General features: G+C 43.1%; 1 long non-coding RNA gene across 1 annotated transcript in view; it reads right to left on the reverse strand.

The window, feature by feature from the left end:
- The window catches only part of LOC307188997, a 154682-nt gene that overhangs the window by 26014 nt on the left and 108888 nt on the right, over window positions 1-19780 (reverse strand). Inside the window, exons 4-6 of the long non-coding RNA XR_013829092.1 lie at window positions 19534-19670; window positions 9204-9484; window positions 5679-5882 (exon numbers count right to left, since the gene is read on the reverse strand). This is a non-coding gene — a long non-coding RNA (uncharacterized lncRNA). The remainder of the gene's footprint in view (window positions 1-5678; window positions 5883-9203; window positions 9485-19533; window positions 19671-19780) is intronic.

A 19780-nucleotide genomic window follows, 5' to 3' on the forward strand; every position in this document is an offset into this window, starting at 1 on the left:
TGTCTTTTTTTTTTTTTTTTTTTTTAGCGGTACGCAGGCCTCTCACCGTTGTGGCCTCTCCCGTTGCGGAGCACAGGCTCCGGACGCGCAGGCTCGGCGGCCATGGCTCACAGGCCCAGCCGCTCTGCGGCATGTGGGATCTTCCCGGACTGGGGCACGAACCCATGTCCCCTGCATCGGCAGGCGGACTCTCAACCACTGTGCCACCAGGGAAGCCCGTGATGTGTCATTTTAACAGCACTGGGTTAGCATTAGCAAATTCCAAACAGTAGAGACATCTGACGCTCTAGCAAAATGAATGTTAAAGTATTGATGTGTGGAAAGTGTTAGTGTACAAAGATGTTAGAGACATGAATTTGAAAATGATTTGTCAACGCATATAAGCAAATTATATACTAAGTTTGAAGCAGAAGTTTTCCTGGTTCTCATTTACCTAGAAAATGAGTAAGATAAAGAGTCTAGAGATACTGTTTTTCATGTTGACCTGTAGTGAGTAATTCCTCCCCCCCCATTGCAGAGAAATTTCCAATGAATGTTTAAAATTAATTGATTCAACAATTCTTAAGGAGTACTTACTATATGCTAGGGAATGCACCTGGGAATAAGACAGACAAATGTCTTGAACTTTGGGGTACCTACATTTTGTTGGAGAGAGACAGGCAATAGACAAGTAACTAAAAAAAAAAAAAATCAAACAAGATAATTTCAGCTAATGATAAGTGTCATTAAAAACATAAAACTACGCAATGTGAGAGTGTGTCTGTGGGTGGAGAGAAAGCCTCTCTGAGGAAGAGGAATTTAAGCTGAGATCTGAATGACAAGAAGAAGCCAACTTTGCAAAGCCTTGAGGGAGAACATTCCAGAGAGAGGAAAGAGCAAATGCAAAAACCCTCAGGTAGAGCAAGCTTGGCATGTTCAGGGGACGAATAAGGCTGGTGAGGAGTGAGGCCTGTTCATGACGGGAACGATGCATCTTTATTTAAGCGGTCTGCATATTTTTGGATTTTAGAGTTTGAGGTCAGAAAGGTAATAAGCCCTTTTCAGCTACTGGAAACCATTTCTGATGATGGATATAATAGTTTTTGCCTGTTTTCCCAATTGTCAGGGAAAAAATGTGTTTTCTCAGAAGTAAGATCTATGATCCCCTGGGTTTTGCCGGCTTTTGCTGTGGCTTGTGAATGCTGGATGCCAGGCTTCTACGAAGTCTCCACCTTCCTGTGCAGTCATCTCTGGAGGTCCAAGGTCACATATGCTCACAAATAAACCCATCCCTTACCATGAGGCTCTGTGATCACCTTCTCCTACAGTCGTGGCTGCGCCTGTGGGTACTGCCCCATCTGCTGGCCCTACGGAGCCCCTAGGCCTGAGGTCACCTCTGCTGGGTATGGTTCCTTCACTGTCTTGGGACAGCACCAGCACCTTCAAAAGGCACCAAAGACCTGCACGTCCACAACCCCCTGGAATGCCTTAAATGCCAGGGATTTCTACAAAGTAGGGAGGAATGCCCCCTTTTGTGACACTGCCCTGGTTAGGGGCTCACAAACACGGCTACTTGTGACCACTGTCTTACAGTTCAGGGACAGTCCTTTCAAGTCCTACTGACAATGCCACCAGTTTCCCATCCCCCTACCACCAGCTTCAGACTCCTACACCTGTGCATGAGGTTCTAGCCAGGAGAGCAAATGCAATGGGGAGCAGCGCTCTGCTCTCAGAACTATTCCTCTCCCCTAACTGTAGGTGCTTGGTGTCCTGCTATCTGTTCCCCTATATTCATCTCTATCTTTGGAGTCATTCAAATATGAGTCTGACAAGCCCATTCTTTCCAATTTCCCCATATGCCAGACAGGCCAGATCCCCAAGAGTAGACATAACTTTGTCTCAGTTTGCTACCCTCCGCCCCTCCCTGGGTATCCATGTTATCTCTGTCCAAGTCCCCATCTCCTCTGAGTTCAACTGTCAGGGTCACTCTCACAGTGGAGCCCAGCAATGCATGACCTTCCCCTTTGCTTAGGTCCCTGGAGCAGTGGATGGCAGCCAGGATACCTGAGGATCTTTTGGCCTCTCCTGTGAGGAGATGACCGCCATCAATTTCAGGATCTTTTCCGGGCCTGCAATAATTTTTTTCAGTCGTGGATGTGACATTTTCTGGTTCTAAAAAGTTATTTTCTGGGCCTTTTGTGTCCTTTACGACTGGCAGCTGTTTGGGGCTGCAAAGCAGTGCTATGCATATACTGTCGGGCCAGATGGAAGGGCTAATTCCCCAGGCTATTGCTCCAGCCACACATTCTTTATGCTTCAGTTCAAGCGAAGCCTCTGGCTCAGACCTCCGAAAGCACATCCTTCCAGATTTACTCCTGGTACTTAACACGAGGTACATTCCATGAACTCCCCCTCACGGCGTGTCAGGTCCTGGTGGGCTGGGCCATAGGGTGGTGCATTTTGTGCAATGCACAAATGCATGGAGGGATGGGCAGCTGTTCCCTGCCTGGCAAGCTGTGCCCCAGTGAGGGGCTGTCAGCCCGAAAAGGTGTGTCTCCTTGCCAATCAGCTACTCAGAGAGGCTGCCGTTTTTTTGTAATTTGCACAAAGACACTGTGCTGCCCTGACAGGTGTTGGTAGGAGTGGTTTATTTCTGCATCCTAATTGTATCATCTGGGAGCTGGCCTAGAGTTTCCATTGTCTTTGTTCTCCCAACAGTTCTCGCTAATTCCCAGAGATGAAACAGACCATCCCCATGGCTCTTAAAAGAGCTTATCATTCAGGGAGCTGGGGTGGCTCCTACTTCAAGCACCCAAGGTGGCGTCCGAATCCTCCATGGAAGAGATCTTCATGCTGGCACCTCAGCCCAAGAAGTGGGCACTTTTTTTTTTTTTCTTGCGGTACGCGGGCCTCTCACTGTTGTGGCCTCTCCCGTTGCGGAGCACAGGCTCCGGACACGCAGGCTCAGCGGCCATGGCTCACGGGCCCAGCCCCTCCGCAGCATGTGGGATCTTCCCAGACCGGGGCACGAACCCGCGTCCCCTGCATCAGCAGACGGACTCTCAACTACTGCGCCACCAGGGAAGGCCTAGAAGTGGCACTCTTGTGGTTCCACAACTAGAATGGGGAGCATTTTCACATGCCCTTCAGAAACCCTATTGAAATGATCAGTGACTTTTCTTTGAGGAAGTAACCCAATGACCAGCACAATCCATGAACACTGATATGCACCTCCACGGCGTCAACCGCCTAGCAGCTCGCCGAGAAAGTGCTCTTGGCTTGGTGCGAGTTATATCTGCATCAGGAATCTTCTAACAAGACAGGAAAAGATGCAACTCTTTTTGATAAGCTCGTCACCACCCACTAAGGCAAAATTGTAGCAAGTTCTTCCCTTCCCCCCACAGTTTTCAGAATCTTAGGTAGTATATCCAATGAATTCAGAAGTCAGTCAAGTTAGTTACCATGCTTCACCTTTGTTTTTGTTCTTCTGATACAACTCTCCAGGTCCTGCGCTTGGTGTGTGGACCATGTCTGATCTCTACCTCTACCTCTTCCACTAGATATGGATACATTTCTGCCCATCCCAATTGCCTTACGGGGGGACTGTGGCCTCTGATGGGCCCAGCTGCCGCTGCTTTGGCAGGCTACCACCTCCATGGTTCCTCCTCCACCAATGCTCAAGCACCCATGAGATGCCACAGCTGTTCAGAATCCCCTTGTGAAATGCGGGGGAACTGGTGCCTTTCTTTTTCTTAGACTTCTGTTACACTAGAGGGTTCCCAAAGCAATTACGCATGTGCTCTAACATCTTAGAATGGATTTCCTGAGCAGTCCTATCATTTTCACTTGTATTATCCCAACTCGCCTCAGGACTCAGACATAGGGTAGAGGACTAGGCCAGGAGCTAATCCAAGTGACAGATGCTCTGATGGATTCATAATCACCCCTCCCTGGCTCTGTTCCTGACCGAGCTCGTGTTTGGTTCTCTGTTCCATTCGGATGAGGTCTGCCTAGGAAGCTCCTTAGCTCATCATACAAATCAACGTATGGCAGGCCCACCTTGCCTGTTTGCCAGACTCACAAACCTCCCCCCTCCCCGAGTCCCAAGTACATATATTTTCCAATAGTGATTAGGTCATATATGTGTATGTGTGTGTATATATATATATATATATTTTTTTTTTTTTTCTTTTGCCATCACTCTGTCCAGTTGTTTTGTAAGAGAATTTGAAACATTAAACCACTTTGGCAATTTCTTAAGTGGCAAAATATTAACGAAATATTCCATCAGTAAGCCTCTTCCACATCCTATTAATGTAGTAATGTCTCAAAAGGTTATAATTAGGATTAATTTACTTGACGGTTAATGAGGTCATCATGAATCAAAAATGTGGAGGAAAACGTTAGTATACTTCATTTGTATTCAAGAATATGTAGAGTGGATGAGACAGTAAAACATCTGAATTTAAACGGAAGTTGTAATTGTTTCAAGAAACTTAAACTCTATTATAGTTTATTCATAGTGGTGAATGTACCACCGTTCTCACTTGGGCATTTTGTACAGGTGCATATGTGTGGGTTTCTCTGTCTAAGCTTCAGAGAACTTTGACCACACCCTTCAAAAAAATAAAGCATTCTGAGATTTTCTACGTTATAGAAGGGCTGTTAAACGAGAGAGGTGATCTAGGAAGGCTTCAGTGCTTGTGTTATTGGAGAACAAGTTTAATGGATTGATAGATAGGTGACGGGGTTAGAGCAATGGTTCCCAACATTTTTTAAAAGTATTCTTTTTCTGATTCCAAGATTGCTGCCAATTGGAGCACATACAAAAGTTTTCCTTTCAATGTGTAAAACAGATACCCAGTGATGTGGTGGAAAATGTTTAACAACTGGCTCTCCAGGAAGGAGGCATGGTGGGGAAGGGCAGATTTGTAGCGTGTGTGTGTGTCTCTTTCCATGGTGTAAATATTCCTATCATCTGGGATTTCAAGCTGCCAGCATGATGTCTCTGCACATGGAGGTGAAAGAGATTTGCAGGAGGACACAATTATACAGTCTTTTAACCGCACAGGTACAAGAGGCATCACAAACCTCAAAAGCAGAGGTAAGAGATAATGTAATAAACTAATAAGAAAGTGATGAGTTTTGAATATTAACTACCTATGCTTTTAATATAAGTGATTTAATTATGAGTTGATTTAACGGAATTTGAACAAGGGCTGTGTTTAACAAGCAGCTCACAGAATGCTTGAAAGTTTAACAATCAACTCTTGAGAACTGGTCCTAGATGACTTCAGCACACCACCACGTATACCCGATCGCTCAGGACTTGTAAGACCCGACTTTAGAAATAGAAAGGGCACAGACAATGTATCGTGCCACTTTGTACCACTAACACTGGCAAATAGAGGTACTTCTTCATTTGTGGAATGTGCCAGAGTGGCCTTTTGTTAATAAAATCTCAATTAATTAGAATTCTTTAAGAAACCTCTCAGTAAACTAGGTTTTCCTTTTATTTTTTAGAAAGAGAAATGAGTTGTAATGTTGATTTAGTGCCTGCTCAAAAAGGTTTCTAAGTCAATATATCAATTAATTTTTAAAAACTATTTACCTCAAAGAAGGCTTAGACATTGACATTCCTATGTACCAGGAAAAAATAAACAAACAAGCAAAATAAAACAAAAGATAAAAGCACAAACCTCAGTCAGGGAAGTTGTCTGGACAGCATGTTCTGAATCAGCAGCTCTGCCCTGTCCTGGCTGGACTGAGAATGGTCCCCTGTTCCAGGTGGCCTGTCTCCAGTTTGCCAGCAGACGAGTTGGGCCTGCCACGAAGGGCTCTTCCCAGACAGATGTGCAAGTGCTCGGCTGAGGCAATCACATCCCTTCCCTCAGGGATCTGAACTGCAGGAAAGAAAGAATTTGTCCAGTTAGTGATGAGAGGTGAAGTTAAAATGAGGCAACACCTGGGCCAGGTAACATAAATAGAAATCATGAGTAAGCAGAGGACAAGAGTGCTGTGCTAAGTAACTGAAGGAGATATTCTATAAGAGGGAAAAATGATCAGCTTGTCCCCAATTAGCCTAAATCCTCGTCAGCTGGCCAGTTCCAGCCCATGTGCAATCCCTTTAATAAACCAAGATCAAAATTAGGATACATAGTGCTCACTGTATCGTAGGTAGAATCATAAATGTACGTTAAAAGGCACTGAATTCAGTCCTAGTATTAAGTTTTTGCTGGTATTTATTGTGTAGATCCTTATTAATGCTGAGCAGAAGAAGGGACAAATGTTTTTAATGGGAACTTCATAAATGAGGCAGAACGTGCTTCACGTGGCCATTTCTTAGATTAATTCTTAACTGTAATAGCCTTGTATTATGAAATAATTCAGAGAAGACATTTTACTGGGAACTAAGTATTCATGGTTCAGGTATGCAGCATTTCGAGAATTCAACCTCAAATAAAAGTCAGAGAATCTTTGAGTCTCCTTCACATATGTTATCAAAGGCAACTGTGTGACAAAATGATAAGTCAGATTTCCTATTTCTCACATCTTCTATAGGCCGAGCTAGGATTCAACACAATTATTGTTGTTTTTCTGGCGATAACACCTAGGCAAGGTACTACCTTAAAAGAAAACGTCAAAAACGTAGTATTTCCATAGATCCCTGTAACATGCAAGGTAATTTTGTTTCCGGTCTCCCATCGGAGCCTCTTAACTTTAGGAGATAGGCAGGCATTATAATCCCCATTTGTCAAATGAGAACACTGAGGTCAGAGAGAAGGTACCTTACTTTTTATTACACAGAATATGGGAGTTGGGACTTCAACCCTAGTAATGATAAGAATGATAGCTAAGATTTACTGAGCCATAACCATGTGTCAGGTACTGTGGTAAGCTTATTATTCCCATTTTATGGATGAGAAAACTGAGAGCTCTCTTAGCCCAAGTTGCTATTGAACGAAGAGGTAAAGTTTTAAAAATGCTGATCTTAAAATTTATACGTGTCTTGGGGAGCTTCGAGTGAGTTAGTAGTTGAAAGTTAGAGAGTAAAGAAAGCTAGTTGCATAGGGCCTGGAGGCAGAACACCAAGGTGAGTTAGTTCAGGTAGGGACAGGGAGTCCCAGAGACACATTATCTACCAGAGTCAGGCCACTTAGGAGTGACTGGAGAATGGGAACCTGCCATTTCTCCAGGCTGAGAAAATACTTCCGAAAAAGGAGAATTGCTAATGACGTACTGGGTGGAACCCGGGGAAGAGAGATGCAGCAACCCGGACTTTAGGAAGCTGTGTATGGTGCCTTTACCCCCAGATTGAGAGAATATCCCTGCTTTTCCGGAAGGCATAGGCTCTCCCCTAGGGCTGTTGAAAAGACTGAGTGAACCAGATATTCAGCCAAATAGAGGAAAGTAGGAAGTGCCAGTTACTGAATTAGACTGAGATACTGGGGTGTCAATGAATATTTTGTCTTTGCTATAAAACTATCCATCTGATTACAGCTTGGACCTTCAAGACTTGCTTACACTTCAAGAATTTAACCTCAGGCCCTACATGACTACATGTTGCTGAAAATTCCCTTGACTAGTGGCAGTTAGAGTCACTAGCAGTGAATTCTGCTAGTAACTAGCAGTGTCTTCTGTTTTGGGATACCTGAACTGGCTTCATCATTTCCTAAAAAGAAAACACAACAAGATGACTTTCTAAGGCATTTGGGTCAACCAAGGATTTGTTATAATGAAAGACATCCTGGGGCTTCACAAACGTTAAGTTTGGAATCACCTCTATATCATTTCCAGAAACCTACCTATATCCTTTCGCTCCCACGGCTACGATCTTTTAGACTGCGAGACCAGCATAATCTTATACCTGAATTACAGCAATCGTTTTGTGACACGTGGAGTTCCTCAGGCTTCCTGCCACCCCCTCTTCTCATTGTCTCTCATGGATTTCCCCGTCTCAAGGCTTCAGTTACCCAAAGGAACTACATCCCCATCTGCAGGCCCAGGTCTCTCACGGGATCTGACTTCACATCTGCCAACTGACCACGCTCCCTTGCATAGCCCACTAGCATCTCAAACTCAATATGCTTAAGACGGGACTATTATCTTCCTATTCCCTTTGCCTAAACCGACTGCTCAAACATGCAAGATTTGGGTCACTGCCTTTCTCTTGCACAAGCCAGAAGTCTTGGGTGTTACCTTCCAGTCTCCTCTCTCCCTCACTGGTATAATGACTTACTATGACCGGACTTCATATGTCCATGCCCACCTCTTCAGGCTAATGCACTCTCTAAATGGCAACAAGAAGGAGCTTTCTAAAAATGCAGATCTGATCACATCCTTCCTCCAGCATAAAAACTTCTTCATTGCTTCCTATGCTTTCAGGATAATATGACAATGCCTTAGAGTGATAAGAGGTCCTTGTGCACGTAGTGCCTGCTATTGCTTTCCTCCCAGCCTAACTTTCCATCACCTCCACACCTTTAACTCTGTGTGTGCTGCTCCTTTCTGTGCCTGAGCCTTTGTTCTTGCCGTTTCCTTTGCTATCACCTATCAGTATCACCTGCCACTTCTTTGACTCATATTATCTTTCAGGTCCCAGCTTAAATGTTGCCTCATCCAGAAGCCCTTCCTTGATTCTACAGACTGGAGCAGGCATTCATTCTGTGAGCATACACCGTTAGTACTTACTATACAGTCCGCTGAGATTGAATCTTTTTCCCCCTTCACTGGGCTGTAAATACCTTTACAGGTTACTTGTTTATTCCCAATTGCAAAGCAGCGCTTAGTACAGTGTCTGACACAGGGTTGATATTCCCGTTGTTTATACTATGCACACTGTATCCAAAATACCTACCTATCGATTGAATAACGACATCAATATAAATTCAGTGAGTAAATGAAGCCTTATTTTAGGTTTCCCAAATGCATTCTACCAATATGAAGGGAGTTGAGAACTGTTGCATATCTTCTTGTAATCTTTTGTCCCAGAGGCATTTTAATGGAAATTTGAATCATTCTTTTCAAATTCACTTCCATTTACTTTACAAAATGGCTTCGGCACCTGTCTCATTCTCTCTTTCCATACCGTTTTTAGAGGCTTTAACATTTCTGTTAATAACTTGGTTCAGACTTGGCCTCAGGCCTCAACCACACCAGCTGCCCATACCAGCGACAGCACAATTACGCAAAACTGTTGCACGTTTGAGATCTGAAATTCTGACCTTTTCCCTCGGAAACACCACCTCCACTTCTTCCACTCTCTCACCACCAGAGTCAGCATGTCAAATGCCTTCTGGCTCCTTGAAGCTTTCCAGGTTGCGGAATCCAGATCACCTGTTGAATCACGTTGCTTCTCCGGGATGGACCCTGCAGCCAGCCATTTCAATGATACGTTTGCTATCAAATCCAAATCCCTCATTCTCCTTATACTATATCATTCATCCACTATGAATGACTTCCAAGAGGGCTTTCTCTTCTCACATCCTTAGACTGCTGCAAACTGCTGCAGAAAATAATGAAAACATGCTGATTAGGTCAGTAAACGTTTTGTGTAATCTCATCAGCTGGACCTTAACAGAACCAAGCACAATAAAAAAGAATCTCTCTGACTCATCTTGTTGTTTACACCCTATCGAACCCATCACAGCCGCTCCAAACCCTCTCCCCTCTTTAAGTCCCCAGCAGAGGACTTTCCTTACTTTGCTAGAGAACTTTGTCCACAAAGCCATTAGAATCATTGGGCTAGATTTCCACTTATCACCCTTTCTGTTCTAAAATCCTACCAGTGGAAGAAGCCGAGCCGTTGTGAAGAGAGGTTCCAGGAAAGAGATGGACGCTGAACCTGAGTGAGAATAAGAGGACTCCTTTCCTAAAACTGAGAGAAAAGGACAGAGATAGAAAGGGAAAACATGGGGAAATATGGAGAGAGTTTGATGTAGAAAAAAGTTGAGTTAGATAGTAGACATCCAATGTCCTCACTTTCTCCAAAGAGATTTATTTGATAGAAAGGTTCTTGGAGGGGCCATTGGAAGACTTGCTACGTCATTTCATTTTGCCTCAATATTTCCCTCACCTAAACAAAAGAGTTGAACCTGGCCTCTAAGATGTCCTCTAGCACTAACGTCCTAGGATTCAAGCAGAACTTCTGAGCATCACAAAGGTTCTCCAAAGAGGTGTGTAGGTAGGTGGTACAAAAGATGCTGGGAATGTGTAAGGGCATTTTGTGGTTATGCAATGACAGAGATGCCTCCTTGGCAATTAGTGAAAGGGAATTGACAATGTGCAGGACCTACTTCCACAAGAAAGCATTGTCCCCTCCCCTCAGAAATGCTGATGGAACCTCTTCACACTACTGCAATCACATTGTGGAAATTCCGAAGACAGGGGTCATTCATTCCACTTTTTGAGATCTCCTGGCAGTGACTCTTTGGGACCAGCTTAGTTTGTACTAGGTGATCAATAAAGGCTTGTGAAAAAAATTCCGTGTCCTTGCGAAGTTGTACATAATGTGAATTTTTGTAACTCTACTGATGATTTCCCTTTGACATACATTTTAATTTCAGAGGCGCTTTATCTTTGCTTCTGATTGACTTTTAATTGGCAGTGAGTCCTAACACAGAGAGAGCTCAGTTATTAAAATGGAACCCTGCAGGGAATCCATTTGTAAAGCAATAAATCCTTTTATAATGTGAATAATCACCCATTAATTGATCTGGTTTGTAAATTTGAATTTTCAGATGATACATTTTTTTTTCCCTTAAATGTGGCAGAACTATGGTCTCCTCATTATAACCTTAGAGTTCAAGAAGGGTCCAACATGTATGACAGTTTTTCTATTTTACAACTGAGCTCTTTTTAGTGACTTCCAGGCTTTCCCTTCAGTTAATTCCTTTTATAGGAAATCTTGAACAATTCTATCTAAATAATGATTTGTTCCTTGTGAAACTATTGGTGTGCTCACTTTTTTTTTTAAAATACATTAGAGAAACTATTTGTCTCCAGGGATCTCTAGGCAACTTGCAGATTTAAAAATCCTCTTCATTCCTAGAGGATTTCCCTTAGTATAGAAAGGTTCTATTCCACCTTTTACCATTTATGAAATGGAGTCACAGAATGGCCAGCAGAACACAACTACACAAGTGTCTGTGGCTGAGATGACAACAGAATTCAGATCACCTCACCTCTTATTAAAGAATGCATCGCGGAGGACTTCCGGGAAGATGGCGGAAGAGTAAGACGCGGAGATCACCTTCCTCCAAGAATACACCAGAAATACATCTACACGTGGAACAACTCCTACAGAGCACCTACTGAACACTGGCAGAAGACCTCAGACCTCCCAAAAGGCAAGAAACCCCCCACGTACCTGGTTAGGGCAAAAGAGAAAAACAGGGTGGCGGAGTGGGGGAGCTTCGGAGCCGCAGAGGAGAGCACAGCAACAGGGGTGCGGAGGGCAAAGCGGAGAGATTCCAGCGCAGAGGATCGGGGCCGACCGGCACTCACCAGCCGAGAGGCTTGTCTGCTCACCCGCCGGGGCGGGCGGGGCTGGGAGCTGAGGCTCTGGCTCCAGTCGGAGCGCCGGGAGAGGACTGGGGTTGGCGGCGTGAACACAGCCTGCAGGGCATTAGTGCGCCGCGGCTAGCCGGGAGGGAGTCCGAGGAAAAGTCTGGACCTGCCGAAGAGGCAAGAGACTTTTTCTTCCCTCTTTATTTTCTGGTGCGCGAGGAGAGGGGATTAAGAACGCTGCTTAAAGGAGCTCCAGAGACGGGCGCGAGCCGGGGCTAAAAGTGCGGACCCCAGAGACAGACATGAGACGCTAAGGCCGCTGCTGCCGCCACCAAGAAGCCTGTGTGCGAACACAGGTCACTATCCACACCCCCCTTCCGGGGAGCCTGTGCAGCCCGCCACTGCCAGGGTCCCGGGACCCAGGGACAACTCCCCCGGGAGAACGCACGGCGAGCCTCAGGCTGGAAACGTCACGCCGGCCTCTGCCGCCGCAGGCCCACCCCGCACTCCGTGATCCTCCCTACCCCAGGTCTGAGTGAGCCAGAGCCTCCGAATCAGCGGCTCCTTTAACCCCGTCCTGTCTGAGCAAAGAACAGATGCCCTCCGGCGACCTACACGCACGGGCGGGGCCAAATCCAAAGCTGAGCTCCTGGGAGCTGTGAGAACAAAGAAGAGAAAGGGAAATCTCTCCCAGCAGCCTCAGAAGCAGCGGATTAAAGCTCCACAATCAACTTGATGTACCCTGCATCTGTGGAATACATGAATAGACAACGAATCATCCCAAATTAAGGAGCCGTGTGGATGAAAGGCTCTTGGTGCTGCAGCCAGGAGTTAGTGCTGTGCCTCTGAGGTGGGAGAGCCAACTTCAGGACACTGGTCCACAAGAGGCCTCCCAGCTGCATATAATATCAAACGGCGAAAATCTCCCAGAGATCTCCATCTCAACGCCAACACCCAGCTTCACGCAACGACTAGCAAGCTACAGTGCTGGACATCCTATGCCAAACAACTAGCAAGACAGGAACACAACCCCACCCATTAGCAGAGAGGCGGCCCAAAATCATAATAAGTCTACAGACACCCCAAAACACACCACCAGACATGGACCTGCCCACCAGAAAGACAAGATCCAGCCTCATCCACCAGAACACAGGCACTAGTCCCCTCCACCAGGAAGCCTACACAACCCACTGAACCAGCCTTAGCCACTGGGGAAAGACACCAAAAACAACAGGAACTACGAACCTTCAGCCTGCAAAAAGGAGACCCCAAACACAGTAAGATAAGCAAACTGAAAAGACAGAAAAACACACAGCAGATGAAGGAGCAAGATAAAAACCCACCAGACCTAACAAATGAGGAGGAAATAGGCAGTCTACCTGAAAAAGAATTCAGAATAATGATAGTAAAGATAATCCAAAATCTTGGAAATAGAATGGACAAAATGCAAGAAACAGTTAACAAGGACCTAGAAGAACTAAAGATGAAACAAACAATGATGAACAACACAATAAATGAAATGAAAAATACTCTAGATGGGATCAATAGCAGAATAACTATATTATTCAGAAAAATAGCAGAATACACATTTTTCTCAAGTGCTCATGGAACATTCTCCAGGATAGATCATATCTTGGGTCACACACCAAGCCTTGGTAAATTTAAGAAAATTGAAATTGTATCAAGTATCTTTTCCGACCACAACGCTATGAGACTAGATATCAATTACAGGAAAAGATCTGTAAAAAATACAAACACATGGAGGCTAAACAATACACTACTTAATAACGAAGTGATCACTGAAGAAATCAAAGAAGATATCAAAAAATACCTAGAAAGAAATGACAATGGAGACACGACGACTCAAAATCTATGGGATGCAGCAAAAGCAGTTCTCAGAGGGAAGTTTATAGCAATACAATCCTACCTTAAGAAACAGGAAACATCTCGAATAAACAACCTAACCTTGCACCTAAAGCAATTAGAGAAAGAAGAACAAAAAAACCCCGAAGTTAGCAGAAGGAAAGAAATCATAAAAATCAGATCAGAAATAAATGAAAAAGAAATGAAGGAAACGATAGCAAAGATCAATAAAACTAAAAGCTGGTTCTTAGAAAGGATAAACAAAATTGATATACCATTAGCCAGACTCATCAAGAAAAAAAAGGAGAAGACTGAAATCAATAGAATTAGAAATGAAAAAGGAGAAGTAACAACTGACACTGCAGAAATACAAAAGATCATGAGAGATTACTACAAGCAACTCTATGCCAATAAAATGGACAACCTGGAAGAAATGGACAAATTCTTAGAAAGGCACAACCTGCCAAGACTGAATCAGGAAGAAATAGAAAATATGAACAGACCAATCACAAGCACTGAAATTGAAACTGTGATGAAAAATCTTCCAACAAGCAAAAGCCCAGGACCAGATGGCTTCACAGGCGAATTCTATCAAACATTTAGAGAAGAGCTATCACCTATCCTTCTCAAACTCTTCCAAAATATAGCAGAGGGAGGAACACTCCCCAACTCATTCTACGAGGCCACCATCACCCTGATACCAAAACCAGACAAGGATGTCACAAAGAAAGAAAACTACAGGCCAATATCGCTGATGAACATAGATGCAAAAATCCTCAACAAAATACTAGCAAACAGAATCCAACAGCACATTAAACGGATCATACACCATGATCAAGTGGGGTTTACTCCAGGAATGCAAGGATTCTTCAATATACGCAAATCAATCAACGTGATACACCATATTAACAAATTGAAGGAGAAAAACCATATGATCATCTCAATAGATGCAGAGAAAGCTTTTGACAAAATTCAACACCCATTTATGATAAAAACCCTGCAGAAAGTAAGTAGGCATAGAGGGAACTTTCCTCAACATAATAAAGGCCATATATGACAAACCCACAGCCAACATCGTCCTCAATGGTGAAAAACTCAAAGCATTTCCACTAAGATCAGGAACAAGACAAGGTTGCCCACTCTCACCACTCTTATTCAACATAGTTTTGGAAGTTTTAGCCACAGTAATCAGAGAAGAAAAGGAAATAAAAGGAATCCAAATCGGAAAAGAAGAAGTAAAGCTGTCACTCTTTGCAGATGATGTGATACTATACATAGAGAATCCTAAAGATACTACCAGAAAACTACTAGAGCTAATCAATGAATTTGGTAAAGTAGCAGGATACAAAATTAATGCACAGAAATCTCTGGCATTCCTATACACTAAGGATGAAAAATCTGAAAGTGAAATCAAGAAAACACTCCCATTTACCATTGCAACAAAAAGAATAAAATATCTAGGAATAAACCTACCTAAGGAGACAAAAGACCTGTATGCAGAAAATTATAAGACACTAATGAAAGAAATTAAAGATGATACAAATAGATGGAGAGATATACCATGTTCTTGGATTGGAAGAATCAACATTGTGAAAATGACTCTACTACCCAAAGCAAACTACAGATTCAATGCAATCCCTATCAAACTACCACTGGCATTTTTCACAGAACTAGAACAAAAAATTTCACAATTTTTATGGAAACACAAAAGACCCCGAGTAGCCAAAGCGATCTTGAGAACGAAAAATGGAGCTGGAGGAATCAGGCTTCCTGACTTCAGATTATACTACAAAGCTACAGTAATCAAGACAGTATGGTACTGGCACAAAAACAGAAATATAGATCAATGGAACAGGATAGAAAGCCCAGAGATAAACCCACGCACATATGGTCACCTTATCTTTGATAAAGGAGGCAGGAATGTACAGTGGAGAAAGGACAGCCTCTTCAATAAGTGGTGCTGGGAAAACTGGGCAGCTACATGTAAAAGTATGAGATTAGATCACTCCCTAACACCATACACAAAAATAAGCTCAAAATGGATTAAAGACCTAAATGTAAGGCCAGAAACTATCAAACTCTTAGAGGAAAACATAGGCAGAACACTCTATGACATAAATCACAGCAAGATCCTTTCTGACCCACCTCCTAGAGAAATGGAAATAAAAACAAAAATAAACAAATGGGACCTAATGAAACTTAAAAGCTTTTGCACAGCAAAGGAAACCACAAACAAGACCAAAAGACAACCCTCAGAATGGGAGAAAATATTTGCAAATGAAGCAACTGACAAAGGATTAATCTCCAAAATTTATAAGCAGCTCATGCAGCTTAATAACAAAAAAACAAACAACCCAATCCAAAAATGGGCAGAAGACCTAAATAGACATTTCTCCAAAGAAGATATACAGAGTGCCAACAAACACATGAAAGAATGCTCAACATCACTAATCATGAGAGAAATGCAAATCAAAACTACCATGAGATATCATCTCACACCGGTCAGAATGGCCATCATCAAAAAAATCTAGAAACAATAAATGCTGGAGAGGGTGTGGAGAAAAGGGAACCCTCTTACAATGTTGGTGGGAATGTAAATTGATACAGCCACTGTGGAGAACAGTATGGAGGTTCCTTAAAAAACTACAAATAGAACTACCATATGACCCAGCAATCCCACTACTGGGCATATACCCTGAGAAAACCATAATTCAAAAAGAGTCATGTACCAAAATGTTCATTTCAGCTCTATTTACAATAGCCCAGAGATGGAAACAACCTAAGTGTCCATCATCGGATGAATGGATAAAGAAGGGGTGGCACATATATACAATGGAATATTACTCAGCCATAAAAAGAAACGAAATTGAGCTATTTGTAATGAGGTGGATAGACCTAGAGTCTGTCATACAGAGTGAAGTAAGTCAGAAAGAGAGAGACAAATACCGTATGCTAACACATATATATGGAATTTAAGAAAAAAAAATGTCATGAAAAACCTAGGGGTGAAACAGGAATAAAGACACAGACTTACTAGAGAATGGACTTGAGGCTATGGGGAGGGGAAGGGTAAACTGTGACAAAGTGAGAGAGAGGCATGGACATATATACACTACCAAACGTAAGGTAGATAGCTAGTGGGAAGCAGCCGCATAGCACAGGGAGATCAGCTCGGTGCTTTGTGACCGCCTGGAGGGGTGGGATAGGGAGGGTGGGAGGGAGGGAGACGCAAGCGGGAAGAGATATGGGAACATATGTATATATATAACTGATTCATTTTGTTGTGAAGCTGAAGCTAACATACCATTGTAAAGCAATTATACTCCAATAAAGATGTTAAAATGAAAAAAAAACCAAAAACAAAAACAAAGAATGCATCGTGACTACAGAATATTTTCTGAGTTCTGAGGAACTGTATTGAGGATGGCTTTCTGGGACTGACAGGATACTGTTCTGAGAACTGGTCACTTCAGCGAGTCACCTCGGAGTGGTCCAGGTGTCTGTCTGTATGGCTGATTCTAACGAATTCCATCCCTAGCCTATTTTCCAGAAATGAACTCTATTACATTATGTCTTCCATCGGTAAACCCAAGCTTGATAATATTCCGTCCTGCTGCTTTGGGTATTATAACAGTTCATGCAGAAAGTACTGGATTAGCCTCATCACAGATGATGATGGGGGACATAAATGTGCACAGAATATTATTACCAATAATTATAGAGGGAATATTTATCCTAGTGTTCAATCCATGATGCTCACAGTGTAGGTTATAACAAAAAGAATCTCAGATGGCTTGAAGATACCTGTTTCTGAAGTAATAGTACCATAGGGGTCTTGGGTAACATTAATTAACATTTAGCATAACTACAGGAGGGTTTTTTATTTAAGGTTGGTATGGTACACTTTTTTTCCCCCATTTCTATTTCAGCTTTTTTTCCGCCCCTTTCAGATTGACACGGGCGTCATTCTCTATAATATATTTTCCTTCTACTATTCTGTCCTTGACTTATTAATCCATCATTTTACTTGGATGGATTAAACTTTCTCTAATGTATTTAAAAAAATGTTTTCAAATGTTAGATATGAGCTGTGATATTTGTCTTGGCTAGCAAAATAAATGGGATGTGAATATTCACTCAGAAGCCATCTTTCTTCTGTTCTTTTATGTCTCCAAGAGAAACCTGGGAGACATGCCTCCTTCTGACTTCATTCTCCTCTGACTAACCCCCTCCCTATAGATAACATAGCATGATCCTGAAAGCTGGTTAATTATTTCCCCATCCAGATGGGAGGGGGAAGCAAGGAGGGAACATAGAGGTTTATCAGAAAAACAGAAGTGATGCTACATCAGCACAGAAGCCTCTCCACCCAAAGAGAGTGGATTACAAGCTAGAAAGAGACAATAACATTAAAAGCAATATTTCTGTCATGAGGCCTTCTCAGAGCTGTGAAACTAACCTGCTTGTATTTTTTTTTTTCCTACAGCCCATAAAAGGGATCAGAGCCAGAAAATACAAATCCCATAGGCTGCTATTATGCTGATGACAGTGAAGAAAGGGGGAAAATTGTTTCATTGCTGAATCGTAGATATAATTATGATATTTTATATATTTTGCAGCCTGTACCAAAGAGCTGTATTAATATCTACTATGCTCTATAGCGGGAGAGAAGTTAGCACCTTAATGCATGGCATTCAGGCTCTGATTTTGCTAAGACTGAATCCCCCTGGCTATTTACTAATATGAATTTTGTAGTTAAAGGAAAATTCAGAAGCAGGTGATAATGGTTGCATCTCTTGCAGGACCAGCTGATTCATACAAATCATTTGTACCAGCACAGGGAATGAAGCTAATTGCACTTGGACAATGTGTCTTTCACTGCCAAGATCTGCGGCCCAAGTCTAACTGCTTACTTCAGCCAAAGATGGATACAATGGGGCGTTGAGAAAAATTTAAATACGTAGCCGTAGTTCACAGGAGATATGTGTGCGAGTCAATTTGTGGGGCTTGCAAATCAATGCAATTATGACGAAGCAGTTCAAACTCCTATTAGTGAGGTCATCTGACAGTCAAGTATTTGCGTGTTGGAAAAAGATGTAAAAAGGAAAACAAAAACAAAAACCATCTATCATTACTTTCAAATGTAGCTCAGCCCACACAGCTGGGGTTGGTGATCCAGTCCATACCTTATATTAAGAATTAAGGGGCTTCCCTGGTGGCACAGTTGGTTGAGAGTCCACCTGCCGATGCAGGGGACGCGGGTTCGTGCCCCGGTCTGGGAAGATCCCACATGCCGCGGAGCGGCTGGGCCGGTGAGCCATGGCCGCTGAGCCTGCGCGTCCGGAGACTGTGCTCCGCAACGGGAGAGGCCACAACAGTGAGAGGCCCTCATACCGCAAAAAAAAAAAAAAAAAAAAAAAAAAAAAAAAAAAATTAAGCATTCCTGGTGAACAGTGAGCCAATAAATAAACAAACAACATTTTGGGAGATGCAGAATACACAGGGAAATAAAATGTATAGTAATGAAATACTCATAACCTTGCATTTTATGGACCTCAAACACTAGTTCCGTGATCTGCACTATTTCTGTAGGCAGTAGTATGGTATCTGCTGAACAATAATAAAGATGGCATTAGAATGTTACTGCCTCAGTGTCATGGAGAAGGGAGGATTAATCAGTATTGTACAGAAGCTGTAAACTTGAGTAAGTAGAAGCACATACAGGTAGTTGTGCTACACTACACACTATGTGGCTGGCCCACGGAAGTGGAGGAGATGAGAAATACAGTCATTATGAAAATGACGAGTGTCAGCACTCAGCTTCACGGAAATACCCGTATTACTCTCCCAGTCTGTGGTTGCTCAGGGGCGCTGGTACAGACCAGCTGCTCCCAAGAAAATGTCCTGGTTATGATGGCACACTAAGAGTCACCTGTCCAAAAGATCTCGGCCCACCTGACTCCTAAACTCAGTGCTGCAGTATTCTGAACTTGGTAGTCTCCTTATGTAGGAGACAGGAGGGTCTGTCTGCTTTGGCCCTTTGGCCCTTTTTGCCCTTTGCCTACTTGTCCTCCAGCTCCAGGCAGGGGGGGACATGGAACTGCAGATTAAAACCTGGGGGCAACAGACAAACAGCCAGACCGTCTTGCTTCAAAGACTATTTTGAATGTTCCTAATACATACCTGTCTCTCCATTTGAGAGCTGACCTCAGAGCCCTGGTATTTATCTCGTCCCAGATTTCAGAGGCACAGTTGTGCGGTCAACGCGGTCAGATCTTCTGCTCCTGAGTCCTCAGCAGAGCCATTTGCTTCCATTTTTACTGAGGGATTAAATAAATACCCACTGGATGCTGAGTATGCCCTTTGCTGAGATGAAATTATAGTAACGGAACATGGCAATCCTCCCTGAAAACTACCAGGTTATCTTTGC

Source organism: Stenella coeruleoalba (genome assembly GCF_951394435.1).
Source record: "Stenella coeruleoalba genome assembly, chromosome: 7".
NCBI classification, from domain to species: Eukaryota; Metazoa; Chordata; class Mammalia; order Artiodactyla; family Delphinidae; genus Stenella; species Stenella coeruleoalba.